Genomic DNA, 21,524 nt, shown 5'->3' on the forward strand with positions numbered 1-21,524 from the left:
AAATCTAGAGAAAATTAATTAATTAGGTTAATTAATTTTATTTTAAGTGATCTACTCACTTAATTGGATTTTTAACTTGATATTGTTGATGAGCTTGGCATGTTCTATCATATACATTAAATTGAAAATAATTGAATAGGTTTTGAGACTTTTATTTAATTATTTTCTTTGTATGTAATTTAATTCACATGGTTGTATTTAGCTTGGAATGAACTTACAATGTTATATTAAATTAGGCCTTAATATATTCATTAACATATATGAAAATGAGAATATTTGAATGAGTGTGGAGAATTTGATTTAATTATTTTCTTGTATGAAGTTTAATTTTCCTAGTTGTGAGTTAGGTAGAAATAACTTGTAAAGTGTTATTAAACTAAGCCTTGTCATGACCTTTAACTTATTTTAATTTTAGAAAATTTGGAATTACTTTGTAATCTTGAGAATTTAATTATTTAATTTAATTAAATTCCATTACTTCCATTGAGGTAGTTAGGTATTGAAGTTGTTTTCATGCTTAACTTGTAAATTTGGAACTTGTTGTATGATTACATTATAGTATTCTATGAGTAAAAGTTATAGTTTAATTTGTTTATATACATATTATATATTTGACATGTCGTACGTCATTGTAGCTTGAAGATATAGGATGAATATTGTGTGTTTTATTTGACTTGTTTGTGCATGGTAGTTGACTAATATATTGTGTATATGTATTATACCTTAATGCACAACTTATTAATTTTAGGAAAGCTTACAAGGACATTGTAATATGTTACGGTTATGGCATGGCTCTAGTACGGGAGATGAGAGCTCCCCTTATAACATATAGTGCGCTCTGGGTGGTTCCCTGAGCGCTAGTAACCCTAAAACACCAAGATACGGTTTGATTTCGGGTTTAGTGCACACTAGGTAGTACCCTGCGGGCTAGTAACTCAAGCTCAGCTTGCTTGGTTATTGAGACTGTATGTTCTTATCTTTTCGCCACTACTTGATTTCGCATTCAAGTTCAAGTTGTTTAATACGGATTATTTATAGCTTGCGATATGGTGTTTGACATTTCAATTAGGTGTAGTATACATGTATTTAGTATACTTGCATGCCATATTTTTCAATACAAGTTAATAGCACTAAATTGTCATAACTTGTTATTTCAGTATTTTAGATTTCAAGACTTTGATAATCTATGCTTTGATGCGTTGTATTAGAAGTTCTAATGTTAGTTAAAATTGCATTGATATTGTAATTTGGGTATTAATTGTTTAATGTAGCCTAGGATGACTCCTTGAACTCATTTGGAACATAGACATTAGGTGGCATGAACCGTTTCGGTTGTTTTCGCATTTTACGTTACAAGTTGATAACTTTGAATACCTATGTCTTGTTACGTTGCACTATATGCTTCTATGTCATTAAATTGCATGAATGATGTGGTTTATACTAGAAATGCTTTAAGGTAGCTTAGGATGCTTCCTGAGTCTCACTTTTGACATAGACGCTAGGTGGCATAACCATATGAATGGATTTATATCAACTTAATAACTTTGTAAAACGCTAAGTCTATGCATGCTCATTTCCTACGAGTAGCTTTATGTTACTCACCCACGTAGTGGGGACATTTTTCAGGTACATGATTCAAGACTTGGGGCTTTGCATTTGCTTTGGGATGTCTTATAGACTTGAAGTATTTATTTCATGAAAATGTTAGCATGAAATGCTATTTGTAGCTTTATATGTCAAAACTTGTATATTTGGTTCTAAATATATAATGAGCACTTAAGTGTGCCAATTGGGATGTATTTGACATGTATGTAATGAGGTCATAGGCCAAGTACTTTCATTTTGTATTCTAAGTACTTTTATTTCTAAGTGATTTTTTTGAAAAATAGAAAAACGGCATGTCTTAACTTCACTACATTTGCATATGGTGTGGGAAGTGCGCTTTAGCACTTCCATGGGTTTCTTTATTTATGCATGAAGTGTGGCCAAGGGTCAAATGGTATATTAAAACCATGTTATAATTTTTAGTTTCAAGTTTCTCTTTTAGAAGCCATTTTTGGCAAAATTTGAGGTTTAATAGGTGATATTTTGTATTTAGCGACCATTGAGGCTGTATGCCATTGGAATGCATGTAAATATGTATATTATGCTTGCATGAATGCTCACCTTACATAAAAATCACACTTGTATGAAATGGATGCTTGTTGGTATCAAGTTTGCCATTTGAGGCATTTTCTTTGCATTTTGAGGTTCAGATAGGTCGTATTTTGCATCGGGCATTTTTGGGAGCCACGGACCATTCCCGCGTGCTTAAAATCACTAAATATATTTGTGTGCATGATCGTTTTAGCACACAACACCATTTAGCGTTAAATGAACACTTGGTGCAAAGTTGTTTATTGTTTTTCATCATTTTTTACCTAATCTGATCTGTAGGCATTTTTGGAATTTTGTTTGAAAAATAAATTCCAGCCTTGACATGGTCACATAGAAAACGTGATTTTAGGGGAGTTTTCTTCACAACATTTTTTCAGAAAATGCCGTCTCGGTCTCGAAAATCCCGCATCAAATCTGATTTTCTGTGCGCATATGCACTTTTTGAAAAAGTCTGTTATAAGGGCATTTTGGGGATTTCATGTCAAAAATAAAATTTTCTTTTGATATGGTCAACTTGGAAAAATTATTTTGAGGGGGGTTTTCTTCTTCGTGTTTCTCCAAAAAACGTCGTTTAGTGCCTCAAAACGGCACACGAATTTTATTATTTTGCCCAAGTTACTATTTACTGCTGTCAAAACACTATTCATTGTTGTCAAAATACTATTCACGGCTGCGGCGACGTCAAAACTTTGTTTTGACTTTTCTCTTCCATTCGGACTCCGAATCAAGTGATTTTTGAGTCTAACTTGATTAATTTTTCGTTATCTATCCAATGGTGTGCTCAGTGGCACCCAAATCTTACTAGAAATTACCATTTTGCCCTTGGGGCTAAACTTGTCCGTTTTTGAATCGTGGCTTCCGCTTGTTTCCCTTTTGTTTCCGTGGCTTCATGAGAAATCATGATTTTGTCTTAGGAATGATGTACATTTCTAGAGACGTTGTTTCTATATAAAAAGACCATTTTGCATTTGATGGCTTATTTGGTCTTTTTTTCGATCTTTTTCTTCCGTTTTGTTCTTATTGAGATCTGTGGCCTCATGGAAGGTCACTTTGATGTCTTAGAGATGCATTGTATCTCCATAGACTGGTTTTCTGGATTCGTTATTAGGTCAAACTTCGGTTCATCACAGGACGCACTGGCTTGAAAACCAGGGCCATCACAAAAATTGTGTAAAATTACCTCTTTGTCATAAATCTGACATAAATTATTACTGTAATACCCATTTTGCCCTTTTAGTCTTTCGAAAATACCCATCATTCTCTCTCTACTCTCTGTAAAACTCAATCCAAACAGAAAAGAGAAGATCAATTTTTTTTCAAGCTGCCATTCTAAATAACAAGGCAATTAATTAAGTCTAAATTAGATCTGAACACCTTTATAATCAGTATAGTAAGTTTAAACGATTTAAATCACAGATAAAAGAAATCCTGAGATTAGATCCACTCAAATTAATCAATTTTTACAAGCATTGAGATCTCACACACTCAGGTCTGTAAACACTAACCAAAAAAAATTCAAAGTAAAACTAATACATACTATAAATTCTTATAAAAACCAGTTCAAAGTGCAATAAATGAAGTGCAAAATATACCTAAAGTATAAACCGTAGAGAGAGAGAGAAAGGAGAGAGAATTAGGATCCCTCTGAGCAAAGAAATGCTTGCTTATTGGTCGTCGATTCCATCGAACCCAAATCCCATACTTGGCTTATTTATACTTTAAATGGTTTTAATATTTTTCCGAGGTGGGACAAAACATTTCTCATATTTTGCAAACCCATTTAGGTTTATCAAACACCTCACTTTGTAACTAATTTCTCATTTATCCGGAAATGGATTTGAGAAAGTAAATATACCACGTTCATTTTCTTGCAGAGAGGAACGTGCTCGTTTATAGATCTGTAAAAAATTCTTAGCATAATCTACTCCAAATTTCATCCAAAGTTTATGTTTTTAATGCCCCCATTTTCAACACTGAGTTTAAAGGTACCCGAGTAAGGTTTGGTGGAATTACCTATGGCCGTAGATTTGCAACTGGCGGCTGATTAAAACCTGACGCAGTAGTCCACAGATGGTTCTTTGTCCAGGTTGGTGGTGTATTCACTGGTTGACTTGTGTTGCACCTAGTTGGAGTACAATTACTAGCGGTTGTGGCTGTAATGATTCAACAGCCCTCACTGGTTGAGTAGGTTATGACGGATTCAGTTGAAGAGCCGATTCCTGATTGTTGGAGCTGCTAGCCTGAGTTGGCTTGTTCAAAATGGCAGCTGAGAGTTGGGACATAGTTTCTTGCATGTCATTATGACGTGCACTCATTCTTCCCATTGCGTCTACTAAGGAGCTCACTTGTGTTTGAGTTACTGTTAATTCATCCGTAGAGCCCAATGTAGAGCTTTCAGCCTGAGCTGGCTGATATCCTTGCTTCAAATCTTCTTCAATGGCTACGGCCTTTGCCTTTGAATTTTTCGTAGGTCGTGGCATTTTTGCTTCTTCTAACACCCAGTAATGGTCCTACAGGGTGTGCCAAATTAAGTTCGCATATTTTTTGGCTTCACAAAGCCGATGGGGTTTGCAGGCATGCCAGAGTATGTAAATACTCGAAATATGAATTGAACACCAACCTATTCCTTTTTAATTGGTGGTTGACTTCAGGCGATTGTGTGGGAGAGAGAATAATAAGAACTTCCAGTAAGGTTCTTCTTCTACCTTGATGCAAAGACTTTTGATAATAGTGTTTAAAAGAATACAAATGCAATGTAAAGTAAATGTACTGGCTGAATTGAAATGGACTATAAAGGAAATTGGCCGAATTAAAATAGACTGAAAAGTAATGTGTGCAATGGAATGAACTGGCCGAATTTGAATGACTGAAATCTGATCAAAGATCTGTCATTGAATCTGTTTTGCATAAAATAATGATTAAATTGTAAATAACATAATTAGACATTGCAAGAAAAATGATACGTTACTGGAACTTAAATTCCTTGAATGGAATTTTCCATTTGGACAAAAGATTTGAAGATAATAAGATGACGTTGAGTCATTTGATGAATTTTTTATTCGTATTGTTTTGTGGGTAGTGCTGGACGAATTGGAATAGAATTACAATACTTCTATTTATAGAAGTCCTATCTAACTAATTTATCTTTATTCCTTGCTAGAAAATCTCTTATGCCTTGATTCTTTCTCTTCGTAATTCAAATTGAGTCAAAACCCATGAATATTATGCTTCCTTTTTTGCCTTTGAATTTCTCTTTTCCTTCTATTTCTTACTTGTGTTGAAAAACCTTCGTTGAACAAACCTTCTTGATTTTGTCGGCTCTAATTACTTATTTTTAGCAACTTATTATCTTCAGTTGCTATATTTCAGCAACAACCTTGTTGATGAGGTAGCTGAATATATCTTCTTAAATTTTCTGCTAATGTTTCTCAACTGGCCAACTTCTTCCAAAATCACATTGAACACTTGTCGGCTTCTCACTGATCCACGTCATCGCTAAGGTAGCTGTCAAGTTTGTTAGTAAAATATATGCTTCATGTGACATTTAAGATATAACAAACCTTATACTAATATGTCATGAGTTAATTAAAATATGTTAAGAAATCATTAATTAAATATGCAACTCTATATTTAATTAAATATACAAAATAAAGTAATAAAATAATAATAATAAATAAAAAACCTGGACCGAGGCTAGTATTGGATACTATGTCCTTAAGACAGATTCGCCCCGCTATGGTGCTAATGGACTCAGTGGCGTCTATCTCCCAGGATATAACGGTCTACATCCACCAGTAGCAGCTCTACAAACTCGTGGATACGGTGAACCTCCTACGTGTAATACTCTCTCTAACTCAAAAATGTATCTATACTATGTAAATGCTGAATTGGGTGCAATTCGAACCAAATGGTTCGGACCAATCTTAATATGGCTTGATGAAATTGAATTAGGGTCTAAGTGGTTCGGACCACTTAACCTATGGTTTGAACTCACTTGGGTTGGGTTCAAGTCTAGAGAGAGAGATAGAAGAAATTGAAAAATGAATAATTTGCAAATGATCCAAAGGGGGGTATTTATAAGCAACAAGGTGCCTTTTCGGATTGGGTGCAACCCTTTAAAAAAAAAAACACTAAAAAGTAGTTTTTTTAAGTAAGGTGCCTTTACGGATTGGGTGTGTTTCTTCATCATTGGACACAACCATTTATATGTGTCTCTTCACATTGAACACGTCCACTCCAATTGGTTGCAATGGTTCACATGGTGTCTGTTCACCAATAGACATATCCATTCCAATAGGTTGCAATGGTTCACATGGTGTCTGTTCACCAATAGACACATCCATTGCAATAGGTTGCAATGGTTCACATGAATAGTTATGTCTGTTGGTTTTGAGTTGCAACCCTTTAGAAACAGATGCAACTCTTTAAAAAATAGATGCAACCCTTTAGAAATAGATGCAACCCTTTGGAAAAAAAAAAAAAAAAAAAACTAACTTTTAATTTAAGTTCAAAAACTAACCACCCATTTAAATAAGCCCAGTCCAAAATTAAAGGCCCAATCCAAGATTCCATTTAATAAAAAGAATAATTGGACTTTACAATTAGGCCCAAGCCCAAGCCCAAGCCCAAATTTGGCTTATTTAAATTTCAATTAGTTTCAACATTTTTTTTTCCATGTGGGACAAACACTTCCTATATTTTGCATACCCATTTAGACTTATCAAAACACCATACTTTGGAGCTAATTTCTTATTCACCCGGAAACGGATTTGAGAAAGTAAATATAGTTCATCTCTTTGCGGAGAGAAATGCGCTCGTTTAGAGATCCGCAAAAAATTATTAGCGGAATCTATTCTAAACCTCATCAAAAGTTTATGTTTTTATTGCCTCCATTTCCAATAATCCCCCACATGAATGGAAATTTGCGTAAAATGCAAAAGATGATCATGCAGACACTAAAGAGAATATAGTCGGAAAGTTACTGCATCAGGATAGGTAGCTTTTGGCTTTGAACCTTCCCTAGTGTATTGCTATCGGATTTACTGGCTAACTAGTGAACGCGATGTCTTGAACTGTTCAGCCGTTTGTGTAAACCAAGACAATAACAAACACAAAGTACCTTTCCTTACAAAGTTGGTTCTCATTGTTGTGTTCATTTTGGCCCTGAACAACTCTTGGTATTCAATGAGTGCTCCAGAAAACTTAGCCTTTATAGTTCTCATAGAAGCGGCCCCACTTCACACTCATATAGGTGGCTTCTTATTAAGAGTATCCTACCATACCCCACTTGAATTTTCAAGATATAAGAGTCATTAAAAGCGTAGCTTATCTTAATCCTCGCTGTAAGTAGCACTGTCTCATCATAGAAATGGGCAGAAGATTTATATCTTCCTAATGCTTCTGGTGAGTCACTCAAAATTTCTGTTGTCCCTTTGAACCTAGATCTTGGGATCTCCAGTTAACTAGGTTGGGTTTCCATTAAGGTGACTCGTTAGCTTTCGGCTTTTAATCCCATTCCCCTCGATGATCTGTACAATTGCTCTCGAGTACAACCCTCAATTTTATATGTGGCCACAAGGTTGTGTTTAGAAATATTACATGTGATACCCCTCGGATCCGAGACATGGGTTGATCAGGCCCAGGCCCAAACCCGAGGGAAATCAAACAATTAAAGTATTTTAAAATGAACACAGATGAAAAAATAAAATAAGAATAACTATTAAAAGCTGAACAGAATACTACTATAAAATCCTCAATAGCCTAATAAAACTTAATAAAATCCAACTTCCAAAACTTCCATGAATTACAACCCGGGAATCCATCTAGTGGACCCCTAAATAAAAATCTCAACTGAAACGTAAACAACTGACATAAAACCAAATACTAAAATATGGAAGGACATCCTACGTCGTCGGTGGAATGAATGATAATCCCTGCACAGCACAATCAAGCCTAAGACTGGAACCATCCGATACCTGAAAAATAAGAGTGGGTAAGGCCCACGAACAAGTTCTAATCTAACTGCAGTCCATACAGTGACCCGATACGCAGATACACCTAAATACCTCACAACATCTATCTAGTCCATACATAAATCTATCCACACTAGAGGACCTTCACTGGACTATAATGGGGTCTCAACCTGAGTAGAAGGCAACATTCAAAAACGCACCCAAAGGTGGGCATGAATACCTAGACCTAACAAGGTACACCTCAACCATCATATCCAGCTATGCATCCCAATGCATATATGCTCCCTAACCAACGACTCTGAGACTCATGCCCATATCGTGGTGCCATAACATATATATAAAGTCCGTCTAACCCAATGTATGTCATTTTATTGTTTATTGAATTGACATAAGAATTTTAATCCAGTTTAGTCATTCAACTTAATCAGTCGATCTGACTTAAACACAACCAACATTTAATCCAGGTAGTCATTCGACTTAATCAGTCGATCCGACTACACACAAACACAATTAATCCAGATAGTCTTTCAACTTAATCAGTCGATCTGACTAAACAAGGTTTAGGATTCAATATTTTACAATCCATCCCTTTCATCCGATAGGTTAGGTATTAGCATTTTGAGCTAAACCGTCCCTAGTATGCCACCATTCCATACCGGTGCATACAATCCTCCATAACCATATAATTGACAGAATATATTAATTCAGTAATTAAAATTCCACATATATATAATCCAAAACCAATATCCAAGTAATTGTAGGAAAACAGTTAAAGTTCCAGCAATTAAATCCAAGCATTAAACCATATAGTTGCAGATTGTGATTTCTAACTCAACAATTAACATCCAGATATGCATAGATCAAATCTAATATATCATTGACTCTATCACATATTTAAAATCAATTCTATAATCATATTATAGTCCATTAAATTGTTAAAATTAATTTAAGCAATTTATTTCCTTCCATCCGGTAACAGCGTACTGAGTTGTATACTTGTACTCTGTTTTATCTTTAGCACAGAGCCCTAGCCTATCCATAAGTCTAATTCATCAATTAAAAGACTTCTCCGTGTATCTAAAATTTAATTTAGAATCCAATTTTAGCACCATAAATTAGCAAATTAGAGCTAGACAATGAATTACCTTCCGGCCGTTAACCGCACGCAAAGTGGTTAATTTGCGCACTATTAATTCCATTAATAAAAAGAGGGTATTTTATGCAATCCAAGACTTTGATTTCATGTTAAATTATTTGTTTAAAACCCCCATTAAAGTTTCAAAACTTTTCCTAAACCCCAAGTGCCCAAACAGTAGCTGAAAACCCACTGAACGTATCAACTGGAAAGAGCCTGCTCTTTTAAAACATTGAGCAGGCTCCAAAATGGAGTTGAGTCGGCTCCTTTAAACCATGGAGCTGGCTCAATTGGGTTAGAGCCGGCTCTATGTAACCTAAAGCCGGCTCCATTGTAGGAGGGAGCCGGCTCCTTCTCCATGGAGCTGGCTCTCTCCCTCTGTGAGAGCCCTTTCCCCAGTCTGAAGTTTCTGTAACCTTCTACCTCGTCTCCGGCCAGTTGCAACCTGTCAAATTGGGTTTAAAATTTTCTTAGGAGTCCTAATTATGTTCAGTATAGTCCCCAAGATGTACTTATAGAAATTAAAAACAACTACAGAGTCTACAAGTTATACAGATTCCTTATGCTTTAAGAACATAACTAAAACAAATATGGACGAATCATCAATAATAGATTTCCAACACATCTAGGTTATCAACATAGCATCTAAGATACATATAAAACTCAGTCCAGTATAGTCCCAAGATGTGTTTATAGAAGTTACAAACAAATTACAAATCAACAAGTTCCACAGACCATGCATGCTTATAACACAAGTACTATAATGAACTTTCAGAAACCCATCATCGAATTAATTCACGGCAAAGATTAGGTTAATTTGACATATAAAACATGCTTGATTCAATTATTATTCCATTAAAACCCTAGAGTATATCTAGGTGCACAGAACACAAGCCAAAGGGAAGGAGAAAGAGAAGAACTTGCCTTTGATTTCAGTTATGAAATCCCAGCGTCGTGTCTACTGTTCCGGCAATACGAACCACTGTAAAGCCTCCTCTGGTTCTAGTAAACCCACCACCACACCTCCTTTGTCCTTCCTTCTCCTAGGTCCGACCCTGAAGCCTCAGTCAGAGACCTCACAAACTTGCTCTGCTCTCTCAAAACCTTACTCTGTATCTCTCTGTGTTTTGCAGAACTAACACTTTGTTTTTCCCCCAAACCCTAAACCAACATGATCACTGTATTTATAGGCGTAAACACTAAACCATAATCCTTGTTTAATTACAGCCCTATCGTATAACTCCAGTCGATCGGCCCATATAGCAGTCTATGTTAAGATACTCACGTAACTTCTTAGGGAACCCTAGTTAAGTAACGGATCATTTAATACTACAATTACTCAATTAGTATAAAAACACAATTAATCAAATAATTTAAAACATTTAAAATAATTAATTCAAAAATCATCAGTTAATAAATAAATAAATAAAACAAATAATCAATTAAATAAACAAAATTAACAAATAAACAAGTAAAAATGCAATTTAAACAATACATTAAATACCAGGAATATCCTTTTAAATCTAAGGGTATTACATTTCACTTTGCAGAGATTTTTCCAAGTGGGAGCAACTGTATACTTTGTGCCCTAAAATTATTTTCTTTAGTGGCACAGGTGTAGACTTACTTTGAAATGTCCTCTAGGTGAAGTCTATTGACTTTCCTATTTGATTTATTCAAAGTTTCTAACTTTGAGTTATATTAAGAACATACAACTACACCTTTAATAAAAAAGACATATCCACTCTTGGATTTGAAATCTTTAAAATCCCACATCCAGATTGCATCACTGTTACACCTCCAATTTAGTTAGATACCTCGATCTATGCAATATTAGACTTAGGGTGTATCTCAACTACCCAATTTGTTATTTTTCAGTGATCCGATCCTGGATTAAAAATGTGTAATTAAACATAGTTATTAAGATGCCTTGTAATCTCAACCAATGATATACTTTGACTAGTATTTATATTTGAGATTTATATCTACAAAAGTTAGCTACGCTTTTGTTATCATAACTAGTATTATCTCAATCTCACTCTATTGAGAATATACTACGTGATCAGATGTTAAATCTTTCATATCAAATATACTAATTAGTATATCATTAATTTTTGTAAGACATACAATAACTTATACATCACATTTATCTCATTATCTTGGTAGCAGCTTTAATCCACTCAAGGACTTATAAGCTTGCACACTTTCCTCTTCAATTAGAACAAATAACTCAGCTCTTCCGCTGGAAAAAGAACTCTTCTAGTTATTCCATAATATTTTTCTCATAAGAAACAACATGCACTATTCTTATAATACTATAAATGATTTTTGGTTTTATCCAAAATCTCTTAGGATTAAGAACCCTACATTTATAAGTATTTCTTATTTGGTGAGATAACTCATAGCAAATTTCATCTATGGACAATATCCCCCCCACAACTTTGGGATAATCCTGAAATTTTATATATGATATATTTCTTATGGTTTTCCAACTCTTGAAATACCATATATTAAATATTTCACCTTATCTACCTTTCCAAGGTTCTATATTCACTTCTCAACAAGCATGCATAACAGTCTCTAGTGCATATGTATTCACTTTATCTCTAGCTTGTTCTTATAATATGTCATAGACGATTCTGTGAATTAATACTAGAGATATTAATTACAATGGGCTTTAATTAATATTTGCTTTTACATTTGAGTTATTCATGTTTAGGTTCATATTAAGTCAGTCATCTTAACATGTTATAACCTTTCATATGTCACACATCACATAACTCAACCATTTAAGCAAATAACTCACTTATTGTTTAAGCTTTGAATACATCACCACAAAGTGAGCACTCACTTCTCAACTATCATTACTAGTTAAAAGTGAGTTTTTAAGCTCTCATTACTAGCTTAGATTTAACACACTCTTTTCATTAATTACTACTAGTTTATAATGAGCACCCACTTCTCTGCTATTACCACTAGCTTGAAGTTAAGTTTGCTCAGTTATCAATTCTACTAACTCTTAACTTTAGTACACACTTAACTAAGTTGTTTACCTTGGTAGTAGAGTAATTTGTTTTGAAAAATATTCTTCAAAAACTACTACTTTACAAGTAGTATTATTCACTCCTACATGAGCAGATATGATGTATAGCTCAAATAGCTTATGGCTAAAATAGCTACTCATCACCATCGTGTTTTTTACTACTAAGTAGAGGGCAAGAACCAACTAACAGATTTTCATCTTCCTCTTAGGTTCTGTTCACCTCATTAATCATTTTAACTTATGGCTAAGCCAACTAGTTTGCAACTCAGTAACATTTTAGCTTTCAGCTAAATTGTACATTATAGCTAACTAGCTTGATTTAGCTTATCTCAGTGTACTTGCTTACTGTATCCATAACATTTTCCATTAAACACTTTAAAGTTATCGAAAAATCTTATCTCATTCAGCCCATTCACAGCTATACGTGTCTTTAAACACTAGTATAGATCTTTTTCCCTTGACTATCGGGAGAATTGACATAGCTAGACTAGTCAATTTTTGTCTGTTGTATTAAATACACAAACCAGTCACTCATACAAAATTAATAATAATCAAGAAAAGAATTTGCTTCCTTAAAGCTTTGTGGCTCATTTTCCAATAAACATGTTAGAAAATCAGGAATAAAAGATTTAGACGTTCTACCCTTCTTACTACCTCTAAGCTCATCTTTATTTTCATTGTATGATTTATGCACAAGAAAATGATATGCAATACTATTATGAGCATAACCTATTAAATATTTTATATAACGATCCACTCCACCACATGGTATGATATTATCCGCTTTGGGCCCGAACCCGCATGACTTTATTCTTGGGTTTTATCCCAGAAAGCCTTCATACCAATTGGAGATAACGCCACCACATAAAAATACTTCACATTTCCTTTCTCTAAGCGATGTAGGACTGTGTACCTGTAACTCGCCCGGTGTGGTAGCCTGTCGGTGCCTCTTGCACTCGTTCACGACATGCCCATTTACAAGGTCATCGCATTTTAGATTCCACTTTAACTTTCTTAGGAGTAGGAACTGTAACATTAAATAGACACCCCCACACTTTTAAGAATTTATAGGAAGGTTTTCAACCTTTTCCATAATTTATATGGTGTCACATTTCTAAGGTTTCATCTTTGCTTCGTAGCAAATATACATAACAGTATCTTGTGCAACCATTGATAAAAGTAACGAAGTAACTTTTTCCACCTCTAGTTGGCACATGTTTAAGGTAATGTCATATACTTCATAATATCATATTACAAAATTAAAATAGTTCAACCAATATTGAATTATATAAATAATTCAATAATCTACTTATATAACATGCTTCAATTTCACATAATATTGAACACATTAATATTTAACATATTATCATATAATAATGTATTTAACATTATTTTATTATATCTTAACTATTAGTATAATATCTACTTGTTTATATCTTAAATAGAAGCACATGATAAAATGTACGCAAGGAATGACTGTCTTAAGATTGTTGGTAAAATATATGCTTCATCTGACATTTAAGATATAACAAACCTTATACTAATATGTCATGAGTTAATTAAAATATGCTAAGAAATCATTAATTAAATATGCAACTCTATATTTAATTAAATATGCAAAATAAAGTAATAAAATAATAATAACAAATAAAAAACCTGGATCGAAGCTGGTATTAGATACTATGTCCTTAATACAGATTCGCCCCGCTATAGTGCTAACGGACTCAATGGCGTCTATCTCCCAGGATACAACGGTCTACATCCACCAGTAGCAGTACTACAAACTCGTGGATACGGCGAACCTCCTCCGTGTAATCCTCTCTCTAACTCAAAAATGTATCTATACTATGTAAATGCTGAATTGGGTGCAATCCGAACCAAATGGTTCCGACCAATCTTAATATGGCTCGATGAAATTAAATTAGGGTCTCAGTGGTTCAGAGCACTTAGCCTATGGTTTGAACCCACTTAGGTTGGGTTCAAGTCTAGAGAGGGAGATAGAAGAAATTGAAAAATGAATAATTTGCAAATGATCCAAAGGGGGGTATTTATAGGCAACAAGGTGCCTGTTTGCATTGGGTGCAACCCTTTGAAAAAAAAAAAAAAAACTCTTAAGTAGTTTTTTTTAAGTAAGGTGCCTTTATGCATTGGGTGTTGGAAACGAGGGCATTAAAAACATAAACTTTGGATGAGATTTGAAATAGATTCCGCTAATAATTTTTTACGGATCTCTAGACAAGCGCGTTTCTCTCCGCAAGGAGATGAATGTGGTATATTTACTTTCTGAAATCCGTTTTCGAATGAATGAGAAATTAGCTCCAAAGTGTGGTGTTTTGATAAGCCTAAATGGGTATGCAAAATGTGGGAAGTGTTTGTTCCACATGGAAAAAATGTTGAAACAAATTGAAATTTAAATAAGCTGAGTTTAGGATTTGGGCTTGGGCTTGGGCTTGGGCCTAATTGTAAAGTCCAGATTATTCTTTTTTGGAATTTTGGATTGGGCCTAATTTTAGGCTGGGCTTATTTAAATGGGTTTCACAAATGGGTGGGTTTTTTGGGTGGTTGGTTTTTTGAATTAAAAAAACTGCTTTTTAGTTGTTCTAAAAGGTTACACCTTTTAAATTAAAAAACCATATTTTAGTTTTTCTAAAGGGTTACATCTTTTAAATTAAAAAACCACTTTTTAGCTTTTTCAAAGGGTTACACCTTTTTCCAAACCATCATAACCCATGGTTGCACCCACTCGAAAAGGCACATTGCAACCTATTGGAATGGATGTGTCTATTGGTGAACAGACACCATGTGAACCATTGCAACCTATTGGAATAGATGTGTCTAGTGGTGAACAGACACCATGTGAACCATTTTAACCTATTGCAATGTTGTGTCCAATAATGAAGAGATACACCCAATCCGAAAAGGCATTTCTATTTCTATAAATACCCCCTTTTAGATCATTTGCAAGTCGTTCACTTTCATTTTCTTCTATATCCCTCTCTAGACTTAAACCCAACCTAAGTGGGTTCAAACCATAGGTTAAGTGGTCCGAACCACTTAGACCCTAATCCAATTTCATCGAGCCATATTAAGATTGGCCCGAACCATTTGATTCGAATTACACCCAATTTCACATTTATATAGTATAGATGCATTTTTGAGTCAGAGAGAGTATTACACAGAGGAGGTTTGCCGTATCCACGAGTTTGTAGTGCTGCTACTGGTGGATGTAGACCATTGTATCCTGGGAGATAGACGCCACTGAGTCCGTTAGTACCATAGCGGGGCGAATCTGTCTTAAGGACATAGTATCCAATACTAGCCTCGGTCCAGGTTCTTTATTTATTATTATTATTTTATTGTTTTAATTTTCATGTTTAATTAAATATCTAGTTGAATATTTAATTAATTATTTTTAGCATATTACGAATATCTCATATCATATTAGTATAGGGTTAGTTATATCTTAAATGTCACGTGAAGCATATATATTTACCAACAATCTTAAGACAGACTCGTTCCTTGGGTAGATTTTATTATATGCTTCTATTTAAGATATAAATAAGTAGATATTATACTAATAGTTGAGATATAATAAAATAATGTTTTATACATTATTATATGATAATATGCTAAATATTGATATATTCAATATTATATGAAATTGAAGCATGTTATATAAGTAGACTATTGAATTATTTATATATATATATAATTCAATATTGGTTGAATTATTTTAATTTTGTAATACGATATTATGAAGTATATGACATTACCTTAAACATTTGCCAACTAGAGGTGAAAAAAGGTACTTTGTTACTTTTATCAATAGTTGCACAAAATACTGTTATGTATATTTGCTACGAAGTAAAGATAAACCTTAGAAATGTTTAAACATTACAAAAGTGAGGTTGAGAATTTGTGAATACAAAACATTATGTGTTGATATTTGTTTAGAATATGATATCTTTCATGAAGAAATGATGAATGCTATATTGATAAGTTCTAGTTTAACTTAGAATTTGTGGAGGGAAGTTCTGCTTGTTGTAAATTATTTTACTCAATAAAATACCTCTAAAGAAAACGAATGTGCCACCATATGAATTATGGAAAAGTCGAAAACTTTCCTATAAATTCTTAAAAATGTGGGGGTGTTTAACTAAGGTTGTACTTTCTCCTAAGAAAGTTAAAGTGAGACCTATAATGTGGCAACCTTGTGGGTGGGTGTGCCGTGGGCGGGTGCAAGAGGCATTGACATGTTATCACATTGAGTAAGTTACAGGTGCACAGTCCCACATCACCTACGTAAGGGAAAGGTAAAGTGATTTTATGTAGTGGTGTTATCTCCAATTGGTACGAGACATTTTGAGATAAAACCCAATAACAAAATCGTGCGGGCTTGATCCCAAAGTGGACAATATCATACTATGTGATGGAGTGGATCGTTACATAAAACCTTTGATAGGTTATAACATCAGTGCATATCATTTTCTTGTAGGCTAGAACGTCTACATCTTTTGGTCCTAATTTTCTAGTATGTTTATTAGAGAATGAGCCACAAATCTTTTTTCTTAAATTAATTATGTGATATAATTAATCATGTGATATAATATGAAACTATATTGTTATGCAAGTTTAATATTATTTTTACAAAAGTTTATTATTTGAGATTATAATATTGAGATATGTAGTTGAATTACTTAGTGTACATAGTAATTTAATTTTACAATATAGCTTATTTAATGTGTGATATTATTAATTTTGTATGAGTTTATGACTGGTTTGTGTATTTAATATAACAGACAAAAATTGATTAGTCTAAGTATGTCAATTCTTCCAATAGTCAAGGGAGAAAGATCCATACTAGTGTTTAAGACACGTATAACTGTGAATGGGCTAAATAAGAAAAGATTTTTCGATAACTCTAAAGAGTTTAATGGAAAATGTTATAAATACACTAAGCTAGTACACTGAGACAAGCTAAATCAAACTAGTTAGCTCTAATGTACAATTTAGCTAAAAGCTAAAATGTTACTGAGTTGCAAACAAGGTAGCTTAGCTATAAGGTAAAATGATTAATGAGGTGCATAGAACCTAAGAGGAAGATGGAAAATCTGTTAGTTGGTTCTAGCTCTCAACTTGGTAGTAAAAAACACGAGGGTGATGAGTAGCTATTTTAGCCATAAGCTATTTGAGCTATTCATCATATCTGCTCATTTAGGAGGGAATAATACTATTTGTAAAGTAGTAGTTTTTGAAGAATATTCTTCAAAACAAATTATTCTACTACCAAGGTAGACTACTTAGATAAGTGTGTACTAAAGCTATGAACTACTAGAATTGATAGCTAAACAAACTTAACTTCAAACTAGCGGTAATAGCTGAAAAGTGGGTGCTCATCATAACTTAGTAGTGAGATGTGAGAAGAGTGTACTTAATCTAAGCTAGTAATGATAGTTAAGAACTCACTTTTAACTAGTAATGATAGCTGAGAAGTGAGTGCTCACTTTGTGGTGATTGTATCCAAAGCTTAAATAATAAGATAATTATTTGCTTAAATAATTGAGTTATGTGATGTGTGACACATGAAAGGTTATAACATGTTAATATGACTGACTTAACATGAACCTAAACATGAATAACTCAATTTATAAATATAAAAGATGTAAAAGCAAATATTAATTAGAGCCCATTGTAATTAATATCTTTAGTATTAATTCACGATAATGTTAGTGAATTATTATAAGAATATGTTAAAGATAAAGTGAGTACATATGCACTAGAGACTGTTATATATGCTTGTTGAGAAGCGAATATAGAACCTTGAAAAGGTAGATGAGGTGAAGTATTTAATATATGGTACTTTCATAGTTGAAAAATCATAATAAATACATTAGAGATGAAATTTTAGGATTATCCCAAAGTTGTGGGGAGATATTATCCATAAATGAAATTTGTTACGAGTCACTCATCTTAACAGAAATACTTATAAATGTGGGGGGTTCCAAGTCCTAAGAGCTTTAGGATAGAACCAAAAATCATTTATATTATTATAACAATAGTGCATATTATTTCCTACGAGGAAAATATTATGGAACAACTAGAAGAGTTTTTTTTCCAGTTAAAGTGCTGAGTTATTTGTTCCAGTTGAAAATTCAAGTGTGCAAGCTTATAAGTCCTTGAATGGATTAAAGCTACTACCGAGACAATGACATAAATGTAATGCGTAAGTCATTGTATGCCTTAAAATATAAATGATATACTGATTGGTATATTTGATATGAAAGATTTAACATCTGATAATATAGTATATTCTCAATAGAGTGAGACTGAGATAATACTAGTTATGATAACAAAAGCCTAACTAACTTTTGTAGATGTAAATCTCAAATATAAATACTAGCCAAAGTATATCGTTGGTTGAGATTGCAAGACATCTTAATAACTGTGTTTAATTGCACATTTTCAATCCAGGATCGGATCACTGAAAAACAATAAATTGGGTAGTTGAGATACACCCTAAATCCAATATTGCATAGATCGAGGTATCTAACTAAATTGGAGGTGTAACAGTGATGCAATTTGGATATGGGATATTAAAGACTTCAAGTCCAAGAGTGGATATGTCTTTTATATTAAAGGTGTAGTTATATATTCTTAATATAACTCAAAGTTAGAAACTTTGAATAAATCAAATAGGAAAGTCAATAGACTTAACCTAGAGGACATTTCAATGTAAGTCTACACCTGTGCCACTAAAGAAGACATTTCAATGTAAGTCTACACCTGTGCCACTAAAGAAAATGATATTGCTAACAATAAGCAATTTTATGGCACAAAGTATACAGTTGCTCTCACCTGGAGAAATCTCTGCAGAGTGTAATATTTCTAAACACAACCTTGTGGCCACATATAAAATTGAGGGTTGTATTAGAGAGCAATTATACAGATCATCGAGGGGAATGGGATTAAAAGCCGAAAGCTAACGAGTCACCTTAATGGAAACCCAACCTAGTTGACTGGAGATCCCAAGATCTAAGTTCAAAGGGACAACAGAAATTCTGAGTGACTTACCAGAAACACTGGGAAGATATAAATCTTCTGCCCATTTCTATGATGAGACAGTGCTACCTACAGCGATGATTAGGATAAACTAAGCTTTTAATAACCCTTATACCTTGAAAATTCAAGTGGGGTATGGTAGGATACTTTTAATAAGAAGTCACCTATATGAGTGTGAAGTGGGGTCGCTTCTATGAGAACTATAAAGGCTAAGTTTTCTGGAGCACTCATTGAATACCAGGACTTGTTCAGGGCCAAAATGAACACAACAATAAGAGCCAACTTTGTGAGGAAAGCTACTGTGTGTTTGTTATTGTCTTGGTTTACACAAACGGCTAAACAGTTCATGACATCGCGTTCACTGGTTAGCCAGTAATTCCGATAGCAATACACTAGGGAAGGTTCAAAGCCAAAAACCACCTATCCTGATGCAGTAATTTTTCGACTATACTCTCTCTAGTGTCTGTATGATCATCTTTTACATTTTACGCAAATTTCCATTCATGTGGGGGATTGTTGGAAACGAGGGCATTAAAAACATAAACTTTGAATGAGATTTGAAATAGATTCCGCTAATAATTTTTTACGGATCTCTAGACAAGCGCGTTTCTCTCCGCAAGGAGATGAATGTGGTATATTTACTTTCTGAAATCCGTTTCCGGATGAATGAGAAATTAGCTCTAAAGTGTGGTGTTTTGATAAGCCTAAATGGGTATGCAAAATGTTGGAAGTGTTTGTCCCACATGGAAAAAATGTTGAAACAAATTGAAATTTAAATAAGCTGAGTTTAGGTTTTGGGCTTGGGCTTGGGCTTGGGCCTAATTGTAAAGTCCAGATTATTCTTTTTTGAAATTTTGGATTGGGCCTAATTTTAGGCTGGGCTTATTTAAATGGGTTTCACAAATGGGTGGGTTTTTTGGGTGGTTGGTTTTTTGAATTAAAAAAACTGCTTTTTAGTTGTTCTAAAAGGTTACACCTTTTAAATTAAAAAACCATATTTTAGTTTTTCTAGAGGGTTACACCTTTTAAATTAAAAAACCACTTTTTAGCTTTTTCAAAGGGTTACACCTTTTTCCAAACCATCATAACCCATGGTTACACCCACTCGAAAAGGCACATTGCAACCTATTAGAATGGATGTGTCTATTGGTGAACAGACACCATGTGAACCATTGCAACCTATTGGAATAGATGTGTCTAGTGGTGAACAGACACCATGTGAACTATTCCAACCTATTGCAATGTTGTGTCCAATAATGAAGAGATACACCCAATCTGAAAAGGCATTTCTATTTCTATAAATACCCCCCTTTGGATCATTTGCAAGTTGTTCACTTTCATTTTCTTCTATCTCCCTCTCTAGACTTAAACCCAACCCAAGTGGGTTCAAACCATAGGTTAAGTGGTCCGAACCACTTAGACCCTAATCCAATTTCATCGAGCCATATAAAGATTGGTCCGAACCATTTGATTCGAATTACACCCAATTTCATATTTATATAGTATAGATGCATTTTTGAGTCAGAGAGAGTATTACACAGAGGAGGTTTGCCGTATCCACGAGTTTGTAGTGCTGCTACTGGTGGATGTAGACCGTTGTATCCTGGGAGATAGATGCCACTGAGTCCGTTAGCACCATAGCGGGGCGAATCTGTCTTAAGGACATAGTATCCAACACTAGTCTCGGTTTAGGTTCTTTATTTATTATTATTATTTTATTGTTTTAATTTGCATGTTTAATTAAATATCTAGTTGAATATTTAATTAATTATTTTTAGCATATTACAAATATCTTATATTATATTAGTATATGGTTAGTTATATCTTAAATGTCACGTGAAACATATATATTTACCAACATTGGGTGTGTCTTTTCATCATTGGACACAACCATTTATATGTGTCTCTTTACACTGGACACGTTCACTCCAATTGGTTGTAATGGTTCACATGGTGTCTGTTCACCAATAGACACATCCACTCCAATTGGTTGCAATGGTTCACATGGTGTCTGTTCACCAATAGACACATCTATTCCAATAGGTTGCAATGGTTCACATGAATAGTTATGTCTGTTGGTTTTGAGTTGCAACCCTTTAGAAACAGATGCAATTCTTTGAAAAACTGATGCAACCTTTTAGAAATAGATGCAATCCTT

Source organism: Cornus florida, unplaced genomic scaffold, assembly GCF_030987335.1.
Source record: "Cornus florida cultivar Cherokee Brave unplaced genomic scaffold, ASM3098733v1 CherokeeBrave_3.0.0_Hap2_Chr03, whole genome shotgun sequence".
NCBI classification, from domain to species: domain Eukaryota; kingdom Viridiplantae; phylum Streptophyta; class Magnoliopsida; order Cornales; family Cornaceae; genus Cornus; species Cornus florida.